The sequence below is a fragment of the Neophocaena asiaeorientalis genome, unplaced genomic scaffold (genome assembly GCF_003031525.2).
Source record: "Neophocaena asiaeorientalis asiaeorientalis breed wild unplaced genomic scaffold, Neophocaena_asiaeorientalis_V1.1 scaffold72, whole genome shotgun sequence".
Classification (NCBI taxonomy): domain Eukaryota; kingdom Metazoa; phylum Chordata; class Mammalia; order Artiodactyla; family Phocoenidae; genus Neophocaena; species Neophocaena asiaeorientalis.
The window spans coordinates 4,196,671-4,212,031 of NW_020185336.1; the positions used below are offsets into that span (position 1 = coordinate 4,196,671).

The following is a 15,361-nucleotide window of genomic DNA, read 5'->3' on the forward strand; positions in this document are numbered from 1 at the left end:
AAGGGGTAAAGAGTGGCTCAGGCCCACAAAGGAGCCATGTGACCAGTTGTATGTGATCCTGGTTCTTGGGGACTGATAAGCTTCATAGTCAGAAGCAGTGAAATCTCCCTTCAGCCTCATTCCCCCTCAGTCAGCACAAATGAGAAATGCCTTTGCTCTCTGCTCAAATAATTTATATCACTCTTTTAAGGATTCACACAGCCCTCATAAGCCTCATAAATGACCCTAGAGAAAAAAATAAATAAACCTGACATACGTTTTTCTCAATGCTATGGCTGGATTTCAATAATAAATAGAATTATTTTATTACCCAATCAGTCCAAATGTAGGTATCTCAGTAGACAGGCAGATATAATGTAAAATTGATTACCTTGCTAGGTAAAAATCTCATAAACCTGAATGAAAACTTAATTTTTGTTTTTAGTAGAACTGAAAATAATAGTAATTTGGTAGGACTGTCCTCATAGGAACTCTATTTATTTTCCCAGATGATAGCAAAGGATGCTTATTAAAAGAAGTAGGTCTCACTTCCACAACCAGGAATTATTCTTTTTTCCATATGTAAATAGATATATTCCAACCCTCAGTTCCTATGCCATGAATGAGACAGCATGATCTCTCTGGGTGCCACCTTCAGAGTCAGCCCAAGGAAAAACCCTGACGTAAGCAAAGTACTCCAATTTCTTCTTTCACTGTCATCTAAGCTTCAGCCTCGTCTCCCTGAGGTCCTAGGTGCAGTGCCGTACCTTGTCTGCCATACTTGGGCACTGAATTGACCTTCAGACACTGGCAAGAGCCCAAACCTGGGGATCAGAAGCCTTGGTTTTATCACTAACTGGTTTGTCATTTATTAGACACATCATTAACATCTGTGAATTGGGAATGATAATACCTACTTTACAGGGCTATAATGAAGACCGACAATATGTATGTGGAACACACTTGAGAGCTTAAAGCACAAAATACGACTATTTAAACACCTTGAAATAACTTACATTGAATGCCTGGATAAATAGATATTTGTTTGCCAAATAAAGTTACTGTTCAGTAAATGTTACTTTCACCTCTCCCCCTTTGCTATCGCCTAAGCTACTATAGAAGGGCTCACTCTTTTCCAAAAATCACACGTAGACACACAGACACACAGTAGATTTGCAAGGTCAGTATTTTCTCATGACATTCCATCATAGCATTCATTACATTTTATTTGTAGTTGATTATTTATTGCCTTCCTTACTTGACTTTAAGCTCTATGAAGACCAGGAGTATGTTTATTTTGTTCATCTTTGTCTTGTCAGGACCTGGCATTTTGAAGGCACTCATTGAATGAGCAAATCAATCAATAAATAAACACACACACACACACACACACACACACACACACACACACACACACACACACACACACACACACACACACACACACACACACACACACACACCTCCAAAGCCCTCTCCCACTTCTTTGATTCATGATATTCTTCTATCCAGAAACAAATTATTTCACTAGATTATAGATAATGAATTATAATGAATATTCCCAGGGCAGGGCTGCTTAACAACCACATTTCTTCCCACTAAGATATAAACAATTAAAAACAGACGCCTCCTGAGAATTAGTTCTGACAGAAAGATCAAAAGGGAAAAAGGACTAAAAGAAAGAAAAGATGCAGACTGAGCCCTGGGCAAGAGTAAGCACATGCTCACCTTCTTGACAATTTTGCTCAAATGTACCCCATCTTTTAAAAAATGTCTCTGCCTTTTGTTCTGGTCAGTTCCCAAATTTGATTCCACTCAGTGCTTATAGAGGATCTGAGTCAGCACCAAATAAATCAGTAAAAATGATGGGAGAAGAGAATATCCAATGAGTGTCATGCTCTAGAGATGCTATAGAAAAACTTTCTGTGGAAAATGTCGCAAATCACTAAAGCACATTTGACCTGTGTATGTATTGCAGCATAGAGATTTGTCTCAGTATTCCTTGGAACCATAGTGCACAGCATTCTAGTGGAAGAATCATGGACTTTGGAATTAGGCAGATTGGAATCATATCTTAGCCACTTAGGAGCTCTATGACCTTGGACAGGTGACTTAACCTTGTTAGGTGCTATTGCTTCAATTGTGAAGTGATAATAGCAACTCCTATGTGGTAAGAACCTGACACTGGTCATATAAATATATGAAGTTATTTTTTTCATTCATTTAATCAGGAACTTGCAGAAAATTCTAGAAAAGACTGTCTTTTAAATAAAATCATGCTACCTGAGTGAGGACTGGGCAAGTCCACCCCAGGAAAAATAAATAATTGAAGTACTTTATGCAAGAGTGTTTTGTAGTTTATAAAATTCTCTCCCTAGAAATCTTCCTCATCTAAGTTCATAGAACTCTGTGAGGAAAAGAACAGGTTATATTCCCTCTATTTTATAGAAATAACTGAAATTAGGTTAAGTGCCTTGGCTAAAGTTTCAGGAAAACTCATACAAATGGCCAAGCTGGGTCCAGAGTCTGAAGTCCAGAGTTCAAGGCTTTTGACCTAAGGCTCACCAATTTTTTTCCCCCGTATTAGGCCAGCTTCCAGAGAAGTTTCCAGAGCAGCAAACTTTGAAACCTCTTTTGGTTTCTTAGTATGTGACTGCTCATGCTTTCTTCCCTGTCTATGAAATTAAAGATATTAATATAATTTTATGTGGCATTAAGTGAGGTAGAGGGAGAACAGAAATTGCAGGAAGAGCTTACAATACATTATTCTGGTGGAAAGAGCCTCTGTTCTTCCCAGTCCTACCGGATCCAGTTCAAACTTTCCTTTCTCTTTTTCATGTCTTATCTCTTGTTTACAATACTTTTTTGGTCGTCCTCACAGTCCCTGCTAGCTCTAAAAAATCTATGATTCACCACTTTTTTCCTTGATACTTCTCTTGCCAAAAGGGAAGAAAACGACAAATATTTTTGTGGCTGTGATGGAATTCTGAGGGGAAGTGGAATGAGGTACATTGTTGAGGAAAAACAGATTTAAGAGAAAGATAGGGAAACATTAAGACTAGATAAAAAGAAGAGGTGGCTGATTTTAATAACAGTTCCAGGTTATTTTGATTTCTGCCTTTAAGGAACAGAGCTCAATAAGGAATCGGTTCCATTTCAAGTTCCCTGACTCCTAAATCTTGATGTTAGACTTGGCAGATATTTCCTCTCCTTCCTTCTCACTATCCTCAAGCCCATGATTTTACAGAAAAAGAAAAGGAAAGCCAGAGAGGGTATGTAACTCAAGCAAAGTTGCAAAGAACTTAAAGGAGCAGCAATTTTTCTTGTCTTTTGCCTCAAGAACTCCTCATTCTTACCCTCAAATAGTGTTAGAGAAAAAAGTTTAACAAACCAACAGTTAGTAAAGTCACAGGGAAAATTCCATGAGAGAATTTGAATTCTTTACATCAATTAAGAAGAAGAAAAAAAAACCCAGTTACTTGGTGTGCAGCCATGATTTCTCTTTATGCGAAGAATGAATGTTGCTATTCGAAAAACGCACTTTGCCAAATTCATACCTCTTTCAAAACTGATGGGTTCTATTTTAAATCCAGCCCAAATTATGTGGTTCTCAAAACTGTTTATGCATGGCAAAACCCCATTTCCTGTAAGTGAGTCAACTATCTGTAACATCATTCATAATGCTTCAAGCACTGCAAAAATAATTGTTTGGCTTAAATTAATTTTACAGTTCTGTGGCTAACTGGGAAATTGAAATATCTCTGTGAGCTAGTTTTGGATTTTTTTTAACTAAAGTAGTGATTTGGTTAAGCAATTTTTTTTTAGTTATTTCTCCCATTTCAAATCACTTAAGCATAATCTTCTTAGTTTCAAAGTAAAATATTATACTCCTAGTGAGTTCACAAATAAATTCTTTTTTTTTTTTTTAAAGGCATAAGAAAGTATTTGAAAATGCCATTGGGATGTAGCCAGGCAATGTAGTTACATGCAGAAGAAAGGGGCAGACAATAGTGGCCAGACCTGAAATTGTATCTATTCCCTGGGAATGTCAGTCTCTAGGGTGTGAGATGCAGCTTCTGGTGCTGGGAGAAGCACCATAATAGAACAAAACATGCAGGAAACATGGTTGGTTGGAAGCAAAGGTGGTCATCCTGGACGTCATTTGGCATGAGGAGATCCAACTGAAATTAAGATGGTGACTGAACAGGCAGTAAAGTGCAGTGTCAGGAATTCCAGGCAGGCAGGTGAGCAGTTTGTCTGCATGTAGCAGAGCCCCAGACAATAGATAGAGGCAGAAGTCTCCCATGGGAGACTAGCCTAGAGGAGTAGAGAGCAAAGCAGGTTACAAAGGCTGGGATTCAGACATGAAGGCAGGAGTAGGGTAAGTGTGGAAAGGGACACAGGGTTGAAGAATAAGGCAGAAGGCCAGTTACTCTACTTGATCTTCAAGGTCAGGAGCAAACCAGCAGCAGATGTGATTTGATCCTGTGTCCCCGAATAGAAGGCTTTACAGCTCTAAACCTCCCACACCCGGTCAGATTCCCAGCTCTGGATGGTGGGCTAAGCCTGCCAGCCAACTGACTTAGCTAGAGAGGAGGGGCCTGGGGCTGTCCTGAGGCCATGCCTGGAATGAGCACTACAGTTTTACCACAGTAACTGGAAAATCGGGAGAGTGGAAGTGCCCAACACTTCCACTGGCATTTAATGTTCTATGCCAAGGTTAACTCATGCAATATTTACTATTGTCATCTACCCAAGCATTTAGTATTCTGCCTGAAAACTATTTGATCATGACAAGAAACAACAGTTAATGGTCTACTTTTGTAAACCTATCTTGGTAATACTATAATAGAGAAAAAATATGGAACTGAGTCTGCAAGGAGTAGGCTTTCTGGACCTACAGGGGCTGGCTGTGGTATCACAGCCACCACCCAGTTTTGTTCTTGTCATGTTCATACTTGCAGGATGAGCTCACAGTTTCCTTTCAGCCCCAGCTTTCTATATTTTCGTTCCAGAAGTCAAAGGGATAAACACTACTAAAGTATTTGGGGATTTCTCTTCTAGACAGTTCACGTGGCGTTCGTAACATTGAACGCTCAAATGAAAAACAAATGAAAAAAAAATTTTTTAAATGAAAAACCAAAAAAAAGGGCTTTGCCCTCAGTTGCTTCAGAAAGTCATTACAATCTATTACCTATTATCTATTAGGTAAATAGCCTACACTTCAAGTGCATTTATATAACTGTATTAAGAGACCATAATAAAGGAATATTACATTTCTATTGAGCCAACTTTTTAACAGGTATATGATTGAGTTTTTATTCCTTCTTTTTTTTTTTTTTAACAAAGAGAAGATATTAAGACAAAAAAAAAACTGTGCTAAAGTTAAAAAGAGACCATTAAAACCCAGAAATAATGAGCTGAGACAGGGTCTTCTGTCAAATTGAAGAATGACTAATGAAAAGTTAGTACGTACAGCCCAAGCTCTCTCAAGCAGTAACATTTACACCGTATTAAACATTCATGTTTATTGATCTTTACTGTATAAAGTTTGTGGTGTCCAATGAAAAATATAAATATCTATGCCATAGAGATGCAAAATACACCTGTGTTTTATAGACTTGTTCAATGGATAGTCGGTGAATTATGTAACTGAAGGTGATTAAATACCAAAACTTAAGACAAATTTCAAATTCATAAAAAGTTACCCACTTGAGAGTAAGAGGTTTGATAATTTGAACAAATGACAAATTATGATTCACAAATATGCTTATTCTGCCCTTTTTATAACATTCATACTTTATATAGCAACCCATTCTCACAGGCATTTTTTCCTGGTAAATATATGCAACAAAGTACTTGCACATGTATTAAACTATGATACAAATATCTCTTTACATTTTCCTTAAAAATTAGAACAAAAATTTCCTGCTAATTAAATATATAGCAATATATCTGTAAAATAGTTGAGTAACCTTATTGAACGTAACACGTCGAATAATTCTTCCGAACTAGGACCTGGAATAATTTGTCTAATTCTAACTTAGATTTATACAATGTAAACACAAAATAAAAGGTAGCAGATATATTTGTACCTATCTAGTGGACTGAAAGAAATAATCTTCTCTGGAGACATATTAAAATAATAAACATTTTATAACAATTCTGTGAACATGTAATTAATAAATAAAATTTTTCTAAATTCCCAAGCAAAGTAATTATATTAGCTTGGTGTTTTCTATGGTTTTTTCAGCTTGAATCTCTACATCTATTTTTAATTATAATTTGTTATTAATAGTGCCTTTGTTAAATGGAAACTTTCATGCATTTTTTATTTATTTCTTCCAGAAATATTTATTTACCTCCTCTTTTTCAGGCATTGGGGGCTAGATAAGGCCACAATAAACAGGAATGAGCTATTACTCTCATCCTTAAGGGTCTCTCACTCAATCATGGCTTGATTTCAGAATTCTTCCATCTCCTAATACAATTTCCCTTTTGACTTTGCTAGGTACTATACAATTTAAGATATTTAATTTATATAGGTTTTTTCCCCCACCATTTCACAATATTTTTTGAAGGGATTAGTTTCAGACACCGTCTGAAAATTATTAGGCTATATTTGTTTTCTCATGACAATTATTTTCAGAACCAAAATTTATGACTTCTTTTAAAATTACAGTTGTATTTATGTCATATGTTCAATATCTGAGAAAAAACTGTAAAGATACTATAAGAAGCCAAAAATGTATTTTTAATAAAAGATAAGATAAATATCTCTTATGCTGTTTGAGCTCTATTTACATTTGATTTTATTTAAAATAACTTTCATAAAATCCCCCCAAATTTTACATTCTTCTCACTATCTCTGGCTAGACTTCTTTCCTTTACATATTTCTTATATACCTTTAGATTTTATTTTTTTTATACTGTCTAATAGCTTTAACTTCATTCTTCAACACATATATACCTAAAACACTGAGTCTGCTCACCATGCAACTCAGCAGTAAATTCCGAACAAAGAAAAAAATGCTTATTAAAATGTCACTAACCTTTGCTTCATTATAATGCTTCAATTATTTAATCAACTAGAAATAGAAATTATACAAAATATTGAATTTAATGCCTTAAAGATGTTAAAATAAATGACAGTGTTTCACGCGCATCTGTATTGTGCAAATCATTCTTTTCATTTTTTAAATTTGAAAATTATTTATTGAGATCTTACTGTGTGCCAGGCTCTATGGTAGCCAGTGAAAAGAATAGTAAAAATACTTAGCCTATAAAGCTTACATTCTAGAGAAAAGAGGTCAACAATAAAAATAAATAAGTAAAACTTACAGTAGGTGTGACTTACAGCATTTCCTACCGTAATCATTCAGATGCTTCCCGTGAGCCATACTTGCTTTTAGCTTGGGGGTGGGGAGGTGGATGAGAAGGAAGAAGCCTGAAAAAAACTTACCCTCATGGAGGGTTCAGACAATTAACATGTATGATAGTGATACATGTTCTCACTTTTACTCAATTCCAGCTCCCAGTTTTATGTAGATGCCTACCTTATTTAACCTCACCTAATGGCTTTTGGACTGAGTTATTCAGAAAGGAAGGAAGGAAGGAGAGTTAAAAGGAGGTGTCTTATTTGTGCTGAACCCTTTGTAAATTCCAATTTTATTAGAAAAAGATTTGACTTCAGAGTGTGAAGAGTTATTTTGAAGTATCATGTATAGCTGAACTGATAATTTTGTAATTATCATCTTCCTCCTAAGGAATGGTCATATTTTTCAGTTATTTTGTTTCCTTGTAGTATGTATTGAGTTCATGTCATAAACAGCTATATCAATAGAAATAGTTCTGTCTTTGTTCAGTGAAAACTCACACCATCCCCCTTCAGCTGATCAAATCCTGCTCATCTTTTAAGACTAGGCTCCCCAAAGGTTATTTGAACAATAAACGCACTTCCCAACACTTAGCCACCCAGGTAGAATTGTTCCACTTTTCCTTTGGGTGCCACTCTAATTCACTCACAGCTGCTGAAACGAAAATGTTATACTTTGGTGTTTACAGATTTGATCTCTTCCTAACCCTCACCTTTGCTCACCAGACTGAAAACCCTTCAATGGCAATTAACTGTCTTGTCTTTGCAGCTTCTAGTAAGAAGTACCTGGTCTTTATTAGGTACTTAATAAATGTTTCCTGATTAAACGAATAATGAGCTAATGAATAAATGTCGTTTACATAAGGTGGTAAATTGACAATCTCTTATTTTCCCTTCCTGTACTTAATGATTATATATTTCAAGACAACTAGTTCAATTTAGGCAGGTCGTTTTTGCCCACAGGCTAGGCCATAGGGGACTAAGTCTGAGAAACCTCATTCTCATCTTATTATAAATAAATGAGCTGAAAATACCTATGAAGATTTCATTGAGCACCTGAAAGTTTCAAAATTTTATGCTATCCCTAAATAAAATTGGACTAGGACAAAGTGGCCATGCTTTACATAAAAATAGATTTAGAAAACATAATAAATCCAGGTAACTGTTCTGACTATGAGGTTGGTGAACTCCTTGAAATATGATGGAAAAGGAAAATGCAGAGTAACAAACAACAGATACCTCTTTTGAGAAGGAAAGGGTTGGTGGTGGTAGACTCCGCAGAAGGCAGTGGCCTTTTAGGTTAACGTCTTTCAAAGACATTCTGTTCTCCACTGTGAGCATTAACTGGGCAGGGCATGGTTCCCAGATAGATGAAAGTGACTTATAGTATCTTAAAGCAATTAATAATCTAATATTTATTATTTAGTATACTAGGCACTTTATAGCCATTATTATATTTATCCCCACAAAACCCTTTATTATCCTTGTATTTTATAGATGAGGAAACAGGCACAAAAATTCTGGTAATTTGTCCAAGGTCAGATACCTCAGAATAAAAAAGCTAATAGTTGAATCCAAGGTGTCAGTACATTCCTACCCACTATTCTGCTCCCAAACTTGAAGTATAGCAAGAAAACTCTTCAGATGATGAAATTTTTAAAATACAGTTTCACGTCCCTTGCAGTGATCTTGGAGGACCAAGGACTGACTTTAGATTTGCAGTGTTCTTGTATGTGTTTAGAATCACGGGAACAAGTCTCTGCTGTACAGCATCAGGGTAACTGAACCATCATTCGACTGGTGACTATTTAACAGGACATGTTGAGATCTTTCATACAGAAACATAATGCTGCCTTTTTTTCCTTTCCATCTTATTTTACCATTCAGTAAAAATTGTCACCCTTTGGTACTTCTTATCAAGATATTTTGTATGCTGCTAATTTTCCCGACATTTATATGTAAAACATATCCCAGTGGAGGAATATACTAAATAATTAAAATCTATTTAGACTGCCTATGTTGTCTAACTCATGTAATGGAGATGTTTCTTAGGGCTAGTTATTTTTTTCTGAACAAAGTAATTTATTTGCACATGTTATTTTAATGAGTGATGATCAGGAAAGAAATATATCGTATGTTACTCTAGTCTAAGCATCATTTAGAAAAGACCAAATGCAAAAAAAAAACAACACCCAAAAACCAAAAACATAACTGAAGAAGGGCTGAAAATTACTACTAATTCCTAAGGGCAATATTCAGATATGGGTGGCAGGCATTATGCCAGTATAACAGATGGACACATTGAGGCCCCTACTTGTTGGTATGAAATATTAATATGAGGGCATGATTCCAAGCTGAGAACATAAAAACAAATTACTTTGGAGGTTAAGGGGATATGTTATCACTAATCCATCGCTGAGCTGAATTAGCCTTCAAAAATAAAAATCGCTCCCAATAACATGTTTAACCTAATGCTAAACTTATTTTAACCAGGTGGGGTTTTGGAGAGACTGTAGAAAGCTATTATAAATTTTCTGAACTCATCAAATATGGAATAAGAAGTTCGATACAGAAGATGATATATTGATCTGGGGATGCTAAAAATAAAGAGAGTGGAGATCTAGCCCTTAATGACCCTCAGAAGTAGAATCATGAAGTAATTTTATGGATGCAAAAATACTATGTTGTACTTCCTTAATCCTAAACCAATAATCCTTCTCATCCTTAATGTTACAAAGAATTAGTGGTCAAGGTCACTTATAAAATATTCTGCGATGTATAATAAAGAAAAATAACCTGTATAAATGTCTCTTTAGATTTACCACAAAGGGTCTTCCCAAGGTTTTCCAAGAAAGAAAGCAGAACAGATTAATTGTATAAGCAATTTTAGGGGTTAATGAATTACCTTTTACCTTTCTGGACCTCAATTTCCTCAGGGGTGCATGGCCTGCTTCATGTTGGCAGAGCTAAAAAAATTCATTAAGAATTCTGCAAATATAACATCCTGTTTCAAGGTCTGCGCTAATGCTTTTAACTGGACTCGGCATCTGTGAAATTTCTGCCTTGTTCCTTAACTCTGGTCATGTCATTTAAACTCTCTGGGTCATATCTGTAAACCAGGTAGGAAAAATACAAGTCCTAACCATGCTACACAGAGATTCTGGAAAAGTGGTTAAAAAAAAAAAAAAAAAGGTAAAAATGAAGGTGGAAAAACAGTATCAAAGAAGCAACATATATGGCGTGATAATTGTTTTAAAATGAATTTTATGTGGAGAGGAGGATATAGAAGAAGAAAATGTAATACATCAGTTTTAAGTTTTGAAAGAAAGTAATTTTGAACTTTAATCGTTTATTGCTATTAACAAATGAAAACTTTAGATAAATTTTTAAGCCTCTGATAAGAATAACTGTTAGTTTTCTTGGGAAAATATATTTCTTAAATAATCCCACAATAAATCATTGTTGTAAACACCAGGCACAAGAGAATGTTAAGGGAAAAGGAGAGAAGTAGGAATTAATTTTTTTTTTAACTTGACAGATTGTTAGATTCAGACACTGTCTATAACCGTAAAGAGACAATGCCATGAAGTCACCTCTTAATATCCAAAAGGATCTCATTTGCAGAACTCTAATTATATGCTTTCATCCAACAGTCAACATGCTGGGTTAGTTTTTCTAGTTTGCACTTTATAAACTTTGAACTCAGTTTTTACTTCTTTTTTTGTAAAGAATAGTAGGTAAGCAGTCATATCTGGAAATTCAAGGGCACAACACAGGAAGCTGTTGACTCTTTGCAAAGGCATTTTTTTGTCTGATAGACTTAAGCCATTTCTCCTAGCTTTACCATTAGTTAGAAAAAGCATAACCACCTTGTGTTCTAAGCCATGCAAATAAAACCATCACTGAGAAGGGTGTATGTAAATTTCCACACCAAAAAATACAGTATGAGGTGGTATAATTAAAACGTAAATGCCTACATACCTTAGAGCTGTTATCAGTTGCTGCTTACTAAATGGTACTATTTATGTGTCTAGCACTTTCATGTAAGTCATTATATGATTTCATGCTGAAAACCAGCCACAAGGGAGTATTAACTGAGTTCTCAGGTAAAGTAAGCAAGTTTCCTCAGATAATACATGGCAGATACCCAACTCAAACCCTTGTCAGTTGTCCTTGCCTGGGAGGTGCTTATAACTTGCACATTTAAACTCAGTGAATATGCCACCTTTCATTTAGTGGCAGTCATTTAAATTACAAGCGTCTAAAATAGTTATGCTATGGAAAGTGACCTTGTGTTTCTGAGTCAGATAAGTGATAGCTGGAAGAAAGACCAAAGCTCTACCCTTATCTCAAATGTTAGCAATAGCAGTAGGATCTCCACAAGGACAAGCATTTCTTTTCTATTACCATGGTCCCACTGGGTTGTGGTGGCACCAGTGTGGACACCCAACCGGAAGATGGATTCTAGAAGGGCTGAGTTTATGCTAGAATATTTAAATCAGACTTTACTGAGGGCCCAGGAATAGCAACATGGGCAAGACAAAGAAAGTAACATAGACACTGGAGAGCCAGTTTGGAAGATCCCGTTCCATTTGCCATTCTCCAGCAAGTTGCTTCTCCCCGGCAGAGTTCACCCTTCCCTGACCACCTGGCGATACTCGGCTTTCTCAAAGCCCGGCCCCAAGTGAGAAGGGCCCACAAAGAGACAAGTCTGCCTCCCATATTCTGACATCTGAGCTAAGGGCGGGGCCTCTCTTCTCTGAGTAGCTAACACCAGAGATATCCACTACTTTATACTTTGCCTTCGCACAGCAACACAGAATCACCCCAGCGCCACGGCTGAGCCAGTTCAGAACACTACCCAGGACACCCACGCTCCAGTAAGAGATAGGCTCAGTGTTCATGCAGCAGCATGTTACATACTGAAGGAGCTGTCTGTTACCCTATGAAACCCACACCCTTACAACTAAAGCCGGTCTCAATTACCTAACTCTTTAATTATATATCTGAGCAATATTTTAATAAAATTACCCACACTGTGAATCAATAATACATTTTAATTAAAATTTTGTAATCACAATGCAAAGGCAAAGTTTTCATTTTCACTTAAAATTGTTTTAAAGAAAATGAGATGCTGTTTTCTTCAACAACGACAGCTACTACTTCACAACAAAAACAACAGCTACAACAAAAATATAAATAAATAAAAGGAAAGGAAAGTGCTTAAAGGGAAAAGAAGAGGGAAGCATACCTATTATACGTCATGGGTTTTTAATATAAATTAGATGCATAAGGATGGCCTGGGTAGAATGTAAATAAAAATGACTGATCTGAGAGAAATTTTCTCCTGAGCAAAAATATTTGAGCTTATAAAATTCAATAGTCAGTGGAAATGATATTTCCAAATTGTAGAAAAAAAAGAGAAATGTTATTCCAATTCTATATTTTAAGTATGAAGCTGGCCGATTGCCTTGGTTTTATATAAGAATCATTCCGTTTTAACAGCAGACATCTTTGCAGAAACTCAGATTTTGGAAAAATGGCCTCATACTTAGTTATTTCAAGAAGGTGAATCAGAGAATGAGCCATTGCCTGAAGAGTCACCTTTTAAGAAGTCTGATTACAGCCCCTTTAATTTTCTGTAACTTTGCAATATGTTTAAATCACAACTACTTGTAAAATAAAATTTGTGTTTAGAACAAACAGCTCACGAAATCAAGATAGCTTTATCTGTTTTATCCTTCAGTTTCAGTACTGGAAGTATGATATAGACATTAAAACTGTGTGTTCATATGAAAAACACAAGTTTTTCATACTTGACGAGTTCAAAGGCATAACACTTCTAACCTCGAATATTGCAGGTATCCTTTTATACACAAAGGTTAAACAGTCAGAGCTTGGGCGTGACTGTTTATGGGGGACATATTCTCTTCTGTCCCTCTGTCCCCTTTTTAATCCTGGTTGCTGGTCACCCAGCTATATGATGATTCCCAGGTGTTCCCAGCCTGGCTAAGTGGGAACAGCCTTCCCTTTGGACCTAGGGCTTCTGCTCTGCCCTGAATTCTCCTGGAGGCCAGAATGGCATGCTACTTTTGTTCCTCTTCTGATGTGGTAGTTACAAGGTAGTTACTTGCAGGGAGGTGAAAAAAACTTTCCAGCACAGATACCTCTAAGACCAGATACATTCATAGGAAACGTTGAAATGGCAGAGAAATGCTTCAGAAATGTAAACTTCCAAACACAGAGAAAAACTTGTTTCCCCGATTCATAAATTTTGTGGCAATGAAATTTGGCATTGACTTTACTGAACTTGGGGAACACAATGTTCTGGCTACTTGCCACACAAGGATTATTCTTAGACTTGGCATCCTCACCATTTTTTGGAAGTTACCCCCAAAGAGAATCAACTTCATCACAGACAAACATATAGGTCAAGTTTATATGTCAGAAAGTCAATATTTTAGAAAGCTGTAACTAATGCCCACAGTGGGTGTCCATTGTTAAAGATGAGAACAAGTCTATCCTATTTTGTTAACCAATACATTTCTGTGCTACAGCTCTACATTATAAATTGTGTTCACATAATTCAGAACTCCATCTGTTAAATATCACTGAGACAAATGTACTTGTTACACACCCACCCACACCCTTTGCCTGCCATTGTCCATATAGAAACAGCCATAACTCAGCTATACAGTTTATGCAGTCACATTTTGGAGGGCTACCTTACCCCATCAATATAAATATCATCATCATTTCATTGGTCCCATTTGTTTCATGCATGGTGCATTCAATGAAGCTTCGATTTTAAAACAGTTACACCAAAGACTGACAGTGGCAATGACACAAAAGAAACAGTTAGACAACTTGGAAATAATGGTTATGGGTTTCCTCGTAGTGAAGTGTGAAGTCACAGAAATGGTAAACTAAGAGAGAGATGAGCTTTTGTTTTTTATATCCTTGCTTTTAAACATTCTAAAATATAATATCTTTGCAAATAACAATATTGGTACTGGGATTAATGGTAAATATTAAGAACATTTTATGCAGCTTCTGGCATAATTCATCACCTTTATTACTAATTCTGCCATTACTAATCACAGCTGACTCACATTGATTTTTCTCCAAACGATTCATTACTATTCTTTAATATGGAACTCTTTAAGTGTGGTCTTATAATTGAGTTCTTTAAAAATTGTTCATTACTCTGGAGTCTCGTTCCTTCAATGTTCTGGCTCAGATCCCTCATCTGTTAACTGAAGAGCCTGAATCTGATGAGTTCTAAAATGCTATCGTTCCATGACTTCTAAACCATTTGACATCAAAAGGTTTTTACGCCTTTCCCACCGGTAGACCATCTATTTATTCTTTTACACTGGTACAACTCTTTTAAGAAAAGGCTCTATTTCGTATTTTAGGTTTATATCAGAACTTGATGCACTTTATTCTTATTCCCTTGCACCTCCCTTTAGTGGATCAAAGCAAAAAGAAAAAGTTTAGGGCTGGGTATGAATTCCCCCAAAATGCATCTCTGCATAACTATTTTTATTCTTATTTGTAAATTTCCTACCCCAACACTATTTACTTCTTTCACTTATTTATTTTAGGCTGTGTACAGACTGAAATTTATCTAAAATAACTCACAAGACCCCACAACATCTATAAAAATGGTTCCTTTAACAGAGCTTTGGATGTAAGAATTTCAAAGTGAACTTTATTTTTTTAAAAACACCAGATTTGAGTAGGACACATAAAAGTGGGGCACATAAAATGGTACTCAAGTTTGAGTAAAATTTTTAAAAAGGCATATTTTATTTTTAACCATACCTTCCACATTGCAATTTGTGATCAGTTTACTCTCTAATTAATATAGTTTGACATGTTTTTTTTTTTTTTTTTTTTCAGATTTTTGATTTTGGACTCAAAGCATACATTTGTACCATAGCCCATAGTAGGTGGAATACCTAGTGCATTATGCTGCAAGGGGTAATTGCAACTTGAGGGAGA

At 35.9% G+C, this 15,361-nt stretch overlaps 1 protein-coding gene across 1 annotated transcript in view; it reads left to right on the forward strand.

Annotated features, from left to right (window-relative positions):
• The window catches only part of KCNH7 (potassium voltage-gated channel subfamily H member 7), a 448,518-nt gene that overhangs the window by 260,458 nt on the left and 172,699 nt on the right, over positions 1-15,361 (forward strand). The gene's annotated exons all lie outside the window — the stretch shown is intronic.